The following is a 9,838-nucleotide window of genomic DNA, read 5'->3' as shown; positions in this document are numbered from 1 at the left end:
CATGACATGGAGCACCAGTAACAGTTACTGTTTGACCAGCCTCAACTTTCATCATTTTTGAAATAATTATTCAATAATGAAAATTTGTTGTTGTATCGTATCAACGCTCTACTTTTACAAACCTTAAACTCTCAACTGTCAAATAGTTCTTTTTTCAGGGTTGCCAACAACTTACTGCGAAAATGGCGGCAAGATCAAATCTTGTGTCAATTTTGGGACATCCTTTATAAGTGAATAAAATATGACAACGTGTATAAGTACAAATTGAGAATGAAAAAAGGTTAAAAAACCAGCAAACAGCTGTTTCGGCACTCTAAAATACAAGTGCCATCATCAGTGCATTAAAAACGAAGACAGGTTCACCCGACTAAAACACAGTCGAGGCGAACAATGGAATGAGAGACGAGTTGTAAAAGATATGAGAGCAGTACCGGAAACGATGACGTCAAGGTTACGTCAGAACTCAAAAGAACAGATGCACTCAGGAGAAACGTCACGGACAAAAAATAAATCAAATAACAGACTTCCAAACATTAGGAAAAGGGGGAGTGCTAGACAAATCATTGACGATTAAATTAGCATTTTTCTATATGTAATATGACTCCCAAAAATCTAAATCATGAATGGACGAACACTCGTGAATAACTTTGGCGGAAGAAAAAATAAAATTATGACCGCAGGACCAACAATGTTGAGCAATAGAGGAGCGTTTGAGATCCTGTTTTTGACGTAATTTTCGTGTTCTTTTATCCGGAATTTGAGGGATCGTCGAGTTTGCCTAATGTAGGCCAATTTGCACTGGCAGGAAACACTGTAAATGCCCCATCTGTCAAGGTTCTTAACAGGGTGTTTAAGCTGTGAAAATTTTAATTTATTAACAGGAGAAAAAGTGACGGAAAAATGAAACTTTTTTAAGATTTTGGCAATTTGTAAACTGATTTTAGAAAAAAAAGGGTAAGACTACGGAACTCGAATAGTTCACAGGAGCAGGTGTTTGATTTTTGTTAGTTGAGCTACATAGCTTCTTATAAATGGTATCAATAATATCTAATGTGAATCCCCGATCCAACGCAATACTTCGTAGGTAATTCAGTTCTAATGAAAGTAAATTGGAATTTGAACAGATGGCCAGAGCACGGTAAATAAAAGATCTAAAAGCAGCCAATTTTTGTTTAGGAGGATGAACGGATAACTTGTGGGGGGGGAAGAGAAACAGCAAAGGACTTACGGAAAACAGTAGTTGTAAACGTATTGTCATGACGAGTGATGGACACATCAAGAAAAGAAAGATGATTACCAGATTCCAATTCAACAAACCTTTATAAGTATGGTGCGAAATAATAAATATGAAATAAAATAAGTATATGATTTCTTGATTACAACACTCAAGAATTGAAATTTACTTTAATATCATTCATTTTTATTACTTTTAAAGCAGTCAATAAAACTTAAATTGAAAATTCAGAGAAGAAGAAATGTAGGTGGTATAAAAAAAGCTATTCGTACAAAGCTGTATGGCCCTCCTACTTCTTCTCGCAGTTTCTTAGTTTAAATTTTATCGGCTGCTTTTGAATTGTTCTAAATGTAAAGATATTAATATCAGCTGAAATTTGTGGATGTTGTAATTAAGAAATCATACACTTATTTTATTTAAAAAAAACCTTTTGAAGCCATATTTTATAAGATTATGCAACTATAATTTTGTGCATGAAGTATAAAACATTTTTATTCTTAGTAAACATTTCTGTTTTTTTGATAACATTTTCATTCTGAACAAACATGAAATCAAGGAACAAACAATTAAAGAGTTTTGATTCAACTCATTAGATATCTTACTCTCATTTTATATCCGTATTTCTTTTACCGATGAGAAATTAACAAAATGAGTCATTTACGGCCGAAATTTCGATTGTCGAAACACGAGTTAATGGAGTACCAAGGAATAAAATGATTGAAAGAATACGAAAAAGACCTTTTCAATACTGATGTGACGGATCACATTTTCGTGTAATCAAAAAAACAACATGTAACGAAACTCTCAAAAGCCACTATTTATTTTTCATATAGAAATATTATACGTTATGTTAATTTATCGTCATTCAATACTGTAGCGAACTATTTTTATCCTTTACTTCGTTGATATCGTCATAAAGAATTCATTTACTGCTCTTATAAAAATATTTAATTAGAACATTTGTTCCTTGATTTTTTATTTGTTCAGAATAAAAATGTTCACAAAAAATAAGAAATGTTTGCTAAAAATAAAAATGTTTAATAGTTTCATGCCTAAAGTTGCATAAAATCGTAAAATATGACTGCGAAAGTTAAACGCCAGTTTTCAGTATCTCCTTTAAAAAATGCCGATCACCGGAATTATATTTTTGATCAGGTAGCGCATTTACAAGTTGTTATTTAATAATCTTACTTTTCTATTACACTGTACAAAAAGGGGTAAGAAGTCATTGCTAATGGGTATAACGTTACAACTTGTTGAGTTAGTCGTGCCGAAGGCTTATTCAAAGTCCCGCCTAGCATCAAAATTTCTTTAAAATCTGAGGTGGAATTCAAAGCGAGTGCGTAAAAATCAGCATCGACGCAAAGTAGATGAACTCTGTTAATCGAAATCAACCCTGGCCTCTACGGCTGAGCGGTGAAAAAACACTTGTTACGCGAGCTGTCTGTGGGAAATAAGACTAACGTTGTGGGTTCGAGTCCACCCAGGGAAATCTGAGTGTTACTGCCTCTCTCTGAGCAGTAAAATGTCTTGACTATAATTTTGAAGTACTAAATTTTTAGAAGTTGTAGATTAGTGTACATTGATTGTATGAGAAAAAATAAACCTGATGAAAATTGAAAACAACAGCAAAAGCTGAAAAGAAAACGCAAAATAAATTAAGAGTTTTGCATGAAATTTCTATTTTTATTATTTTTTTGTACTGGAATAGCAAAACTGCAAGTATTGTAACCAACTAAATTATTTTTATGCATTCAATGTAGACCTTATAACTGAAAATTATTACCTACTCATTTAATATAATCGGATTATTTAAATAATTTAATAGTTAACTTATAAATAAACTTACACTTAAAAATGAATAACAGTCCAAGAAAGTCCGATGAAAGCTTAATTCTTTTTCAAAGTGTAACCTTTCAAACAGTTTCTCTTCAAGTTTACAGAGAAATCAAGTGTAGCATTACACATAAATTAGTGGTACGTTACAGCATAAAAACATTACTATGGTGCAACCTTCCCAAAACAATGAAATACTTTATGCCAGTTTAAAACATTAGAGGCATCAGTGCTGCCACTAGACTGAAATTCCACCTACAAAATGCAATATCTTTCAATTCTTTGCTGAAAAAGCTTTTAAAGTTACTTGAACATTTTATTTCAAGCAAGTATGACATCTTTGTAACCATTCTACCAAAGCTCTTGTTTATTTATCTCTCAGACAGTTCAACCAAAACTCCTTTTCCGGTAATTAGGACACATAAGAATGGCCAATAAAAAGGTTAACAGTCGAAAAGAAATCCAACCATAAATCAGAATTTGCCAAAGTCTCTTTTATCAGGACTCAACGCGGGGGAAAAAGTGGAATATTACTCAACTAAATCATAAGAATAATGAATTAAAAGAGTTTATGACCAGGATAGTGACTTCTGACTGCTTTTAGTGGCACATCTGTGGAATATTTATGGTTATAGGAATCTTTAGTGAAGAAATCTTTAGTAAATCAGTTGCAGTGATCTGAAGTCAGTTGAGAATGTCTCTAAAGAGTCCGTTTTCGTGATCATTTTCATTAGTATGAAAATAATGAATTTTGTAAAAAGTCTCTTTTATTTATTGAAACGTTACTGTTTTAAAAAAACCATAAACGGTCAGCAATTTTGAAAATTTTTTCTCTTAATTTGATTTAAGGAAAAAATGATAAATTAATATAAAACTCGATTGAATATATCGAGTATCGAAGCAGAAGTTATGAAAGCTATATAATAACGGACTGTGGGCGCATAAAGATATTATTTTTGTGTATGCAGTACTTGTAGAAACGAGTTCGTGAAAAAAAAACCTATAAAAATTTATCATAGTTGTTTTTTTTTTTTTTTTAAATCACTGTTCAGTCCCAAATAAGTTGGTTATTTTGCTTTGAACTGTCTGAATGTCTCTTTCTTAAGTCATAGTTTTTAAGGAATACACATATACACACTTATATAATTTTTACTTTCTTCTATATCTAATATATAGAAGAAAGTATTGGATTCATGCAAATTTTCGAATTTCGAATTTTGACGGATTCGAACGTTTTGAGGTGTGCTGAGTCCATTTCGACTATTTTTGGAAAATGTCTGTCTGTCTGTGTGTATGTGTGTGTATGTGTGTGTATGTGTGTGTGTGTATGTGTGTGTGTGTGTGTATGTGTGTCACGTCTGTGTGTGACCAGTTTTTTGTGGCCGCTCTACAGCAAAAACTACCGCATGAAATCGAACGAAATTCGGTACACATATGTGCCCCTATGTGAACTTGTGCCCATTGGTTTTTGGCGCGAATTCCTCCAAGGGGGGTGGAGCAATGGGACGTTTTTTGAGTTACGCGTGCTTGCTATTCCTCAGGAAGTAACTGGCGGAATCAAACAAAATTTGGTCCACATGTTGCCCCTAACAGGAGCAGGTGCTGATTCAATTTTGGTGTCAATAGCTCAAACGGGGGTTGAGTTATAGAGCGTTTTTTGTCGTTAATTGTGACTGCTGTATCTCAAGAAATAATGAACGGAATGAAAGAAAAATTTATCGGAAAGTAGCCCTTAGTGGGTATAAGAGCTGATTTTATTTTGGTGTCAACAGCTAGAAAGGGAGTAGCGCAATCGCCCGTTCTTTTTTTTTTCATTGTGAGTGCCCTATCTCAAGAAGTAATACTACGTTCTGGTTGAAATTTGGAAAATATGTTAATCCATATGTAAACAGGCTTTGGTTCAATTTTGACGCCAATCGCTCCAAGAGGTGTTGATTTTTTTTTTTTTTTTTTTTTTTTTTGCGAATAAAAATAGTTTTATTAATGCAACAATAAGAAAGATAAATCGTAATAGATTGTCGTCTGCGTATTTCTCGTGATTTTAATTGTATGGAAATGATCGGAAATATTATCTCAATGATTTAAAATTTTTAACTGTTGCCATCTTATGTTTGTTAACAAATAAAATATTTATAATTAATTCAAGCAAGGCTTTTAAAATAACTTTCAATGTTCGCTCTTTGCTTTGCTTTTGCAATAATTCAAACATTTGGATGGTCGTCTAGTTTTTGCATGTGTAATTTTGTTTTTGTTGGGAATATTGCATATTGCCAAGCATGGGGAGGGATCAGAAGAAAAAAAATATATAGAAGAAAGTTTCGTGATGGCCACAACATACTAGTTATATTTTTATTTAATCTGCAAATTAAAAAAAGTGCTGTCATCGCTTGTTCTCAAGATTTATGATATATCACTAACTTTGGTTGACTTTGGAATGTTAAAAAAAATTACCAAAAAAGGATAAGCTGAGCTGGAAGTCAATCGAAATTTTACGAACCACAAAAATATTGCTCGCTATAAGAGGGGTTTGCTCGTTAAAAGCGAGTTATGCTCCCACAGACTTAACATTGTACCAACCAAGTATTTCTGATTTCCCCGCTAAATAATCAGGCTCGTTAAATCAGGGCTCGTTAAAGGCAAGTTTGAAGGTAGTAGAAATTATACGATTTTAGAAACGATAATATTGTATTTTTTATGCACAAAAGATGTTAGAAAATGCTCTTAAAATGTGGTTTTTTGGACATGCAAAATTTATGAATGAGCATGTTATCAATATTCAGAAAGGAACTTCATAATGTTTAATTTTACCGAAAATATAAGTGAATTGCCACCACAGTTGGCGAAACGATTAATGTAATCCAACAAGGAACGTTAAATGTCACGAAAAATAGGATACAAACTGTCCAATGTGCCAACTCAGACTTCCTGAGACTTGAGATCGTAGAAAGTATCGCTTTGATAAAGAACGGTGTGACCTCGAGAATATGCATTTATTTTCGAAGAGTTCATTCAGAACAGTATCATTGTAAGGAATTTCGGGTAAAATACATTCCTTACCATGTAGCAAAGGTACCCCAACTGAAATCATTGCCAATAACCAGTCCATATTTCTGTGAACTCAAGAAAAAAATCCTTCTTAAAGTCAAACTTCATCTCATTGGAAATACTTACTGTATCACCTTAGGCAATATTACTCTTACCTACAGCTCACAATCTTTTGCTGTTTCCTTCTGCCCATTCGAAAGTTTAAATTTGTTAATTGGGGTGGGAGGAGATTTAATTCTATTCAGTTCAATTTTATTTCAATCAAAAGATGTAAATTGAAAGTTATAAGCATATGTTGCAGACATCATTTCCTATTTGCTATTTCTTTTATCAACTACAAATCATTCATGAGAAAATAGAAGTAACGACAATAATCACAGCCTGGTAAGTTCTTACCTATAGACCTTAAAGACAAAGCACAGCAAGCGGGTAGAGTCAACGGCAGACAAATAAGTCACGAGAGCAGGATCTGGAGAGCCAATTTCCATACAAAGAGCAACAGGTGAGAATGGTTAGAGCTCTTGTAGCTTCTTTCTCCTACAGGAAAATGGTAAAAACTGGAAGTTCTTTGTTATATAATCTGGTCACTTTCAAAACGACGATAAAATTTCAGTAACAACATGTATACCTTAAACATAGTCTAACCTACAACCCGTGGGCCATATGAGATCATCTTATTCATTTTAGTTACTTTTTTCTTTACACGCAAAATATTTGAATTTAACTTTTGAAAAAAAAAGTTTATTTTTCTTATTACGTTTAAAAAGCCTTGAGTGCTACTTAAGGCTTTTGCATTTAAAACTCAAAGTTTATATCATTTGTAATTATGCTAGAAATTAACTTCTACGAAGGAGAAGTGAATGATCAAAGAAGTGGAAGAAATAAAAACATGGTGCACATAAAAGCACGAAATTGCTATTAATCACACAATTGATGATGAAATTGTCATTTTGTATTTTCCCCACTACTTTTATTTATTGATAATCTATTAATTCGTGTTTTTGAAGCGAAAGATTTAGATCAATAAATTGATTTTGGTGCTACCAGTGTATCAGAAAAGGAACTGCACATTTGAAATATCTAATTAATAAAATTGAAAACTGTTCAATAAAAAAACTTTTTATTATTTTTACATAATACCGAAAATACCGGTACACCTCAGCTAATATCGGTATTATGAAATTGCAAACTAGCTCGAAATACCGGTATTCGGTACACCGGTAAAGAAATCATTAGTTATAATAAACATTAAGCTTCGACAAGACAAAATGCGAATCAAAAACAACTTTTGCAACGGCTGTTTTGTCGGGGAAATAATCTACAATGATCCTATTTGTGCAAGCCATAACAATACGAAACATTATTGTCTAGACGACAGGTAAGGATCTAGATAAAACATGGGCTTATTAATTTCTCATGGTTCAGTCACCTTATTTTCTTCATCTATTGCAACACGTCGGCGAATAAAACACTTACAACAAAGCACTCTTTTCTGGTATTACAATGCTGGCCAAATTATTAGACTAAAACTCTTTTAAAAGCAAATACTTTATTGATTACATAACTATAGACACATTAACGAACAGTGAAATAATTATCTAATATTTAGTATGCATTCCCTTGTTCTTGATGAGCATTTTAAGTCTTTTCGGCATACTTTTCACAAGGTTTCTGATTGAGGTTATGTTCCTCGCAGGTAGATTAAAAGAAAAGAACATAAACACAGCAGACAGTGCTGCCACCTGCAAACATTAAATTATGCTGAAATAACGTAATAATCAGTGTACAGTATGTACTGTACTTTAACAGTAAAATAAATAGTATTTTAGTACAAACAGTGTATAAAAAAAAACTCTTTAGTCTAATAATTTGGCCAACACTGTAAATGCTTTGAAAACAGTCGTTTTTATGTCTTTTTCATTCTGAAAACTTTTACATCTGAAAAGTGAAAAGGAATCCACTTCAAGATTGGGAAAAAATCACTTATTCTATCCATAAGTGCATTAAATGTGTGCGTGATTTTTTTTAACTGGGGTACATACACTGGTGTGCAAAAATTAAGGATGAAGTCGAAAAATTAGCATATCAGCTGAACGAAGAGGCAGAGCGGACAGAAAGACCAATCAGGAGATTAAGTAAGGTGATGTACGGTAGCACATGCGCAGATATGCAGGCAGACGTAATGGGGGAGTGTCTGAGTAGTATAAAGCATGTTGTCGGTGTAAGATCAGTATTTCTGGCAAAGAGATTGAAGTTGGAGGAAGGCCGCAGTGTGACAAGTGTGGCTGTAGAGTTCAGAATTGCTCACAGCATCGTTTCACGACTTTAGAGACAATTTCAAACTACAGGAACAGCTATCCGGGGGTTCAGTAGTGGTCGTCCACGAGGAGCCACACCCGCAGATGACCGGTATATTGTCTTACAGGCCAGAAGAAACAGGCGGCAGACAGCGGGAGAAATCGCTAGACACACGACACAGGTGACTGGACGACCGATATCGCGTTTTACCGTGGCCAGAAGACTGCACGGTAGTGGTCTGTTTGCACGACGCCCTATACGGTGTGTACCTCTAACGCCTGCCCATCGGAGAAGGCGTTCTCTGTGGTGCCGGGAACACCGGAATTGGGCAGACAATGAATGGGGACGAGTACTCTTTACAGATGAGAGCAAATTTAGTCTGAGTAGCGATTCTCATCGCATACTCATCTGGAGAGAGCGGTGAAGCCGCAATCATCCCTCGAACATCATTGAAAGGGACAGGTATGGAGGTCGCAGTGTTCTTGTTTGGGGAGGCATCTTGCTTGGGAGTCGTACAGAACTTCACATCTTCGACGCAGGTTCAGTCAACGGGACCCGTTATTGTAACGAGATTCTTCTTCCATATGTGCGTCTTTTTAGAGGCGCTATGGGTCCGCAGTTCCTTTTCATGGACGACAATGCACCATGTCATCGCACAGTAGCTGCCGATCAGCTCTTAGAGAATGAGGATATTGAATGTATGGATTGGCCGGCACGATCTCCGGATCTCAATCCCATCGAGCATGTATATGATTTTTTAGGCAGACGCTTGGCAGCTCGTACCTTACCACCAGTAACGATTCGGGAGCTTCGATTGGCGCTGCAAGACGAATGGGCAGCAATGCCTCAACAACTCATTGACACCCTCATTCTCAGCATGGGCAGACGCTGTGAAACCTACCTAGCAGTCGGGGGAGATCATATCCTCTACTAAAGACCGGATGTTTCTTGCTAGACACCCATCACAGGTATGTTTCGGCCTTCAGTCGCATTGCGCTCCATGCTACTTTTTCAATAAAGCTTCTTTTTATCCCTCTGATTTCTCTTTTAGTAAGTGTTGCTTACATTACACATGTCCTTACGTATTGGGGATCTTACGGTATTAAATGTGTTGATTTGGAAAGCTTTTGTACAAAGTTATATTGAAAAAACCGTCTCGTCCTTAATTTTTGCACACCAGTGTAGATTGAACAAGGGTTGTGCAAAAATAATGGCGATTGCTGATACAATCTTCAGTGAATACCTGTTAAATTTTAAAAAAAAATTAAAATATTAATTTGAATTCTGAAATTTTGAATTCAAATTATGTTTTTCGCAATCACAAGTTGCGACACCACCCTACTCATTGGAGTTATTGTTTCTAGAAACGGCTCCTGTTCCCTCAAACCGGCCCCTCCTTCCCTCCTTCTAGACGGTTACGTGTGT

This window comes from Uloborus diversus, chromosome 6, assembly GCF_026930045.1.
Source record: "Uloborus diversus isolate 005 chromosome 6, Udiv.v.3.1, whole genome shotgun sequence".
NCBI lineage: Eukaryota > Metazoa > Arthropoda > Arachnida > Araneae > Uloboridae > Uloborus > Uloborus diversus.
Note: the sequence above shows the minus strand (reverse complement) of the source record.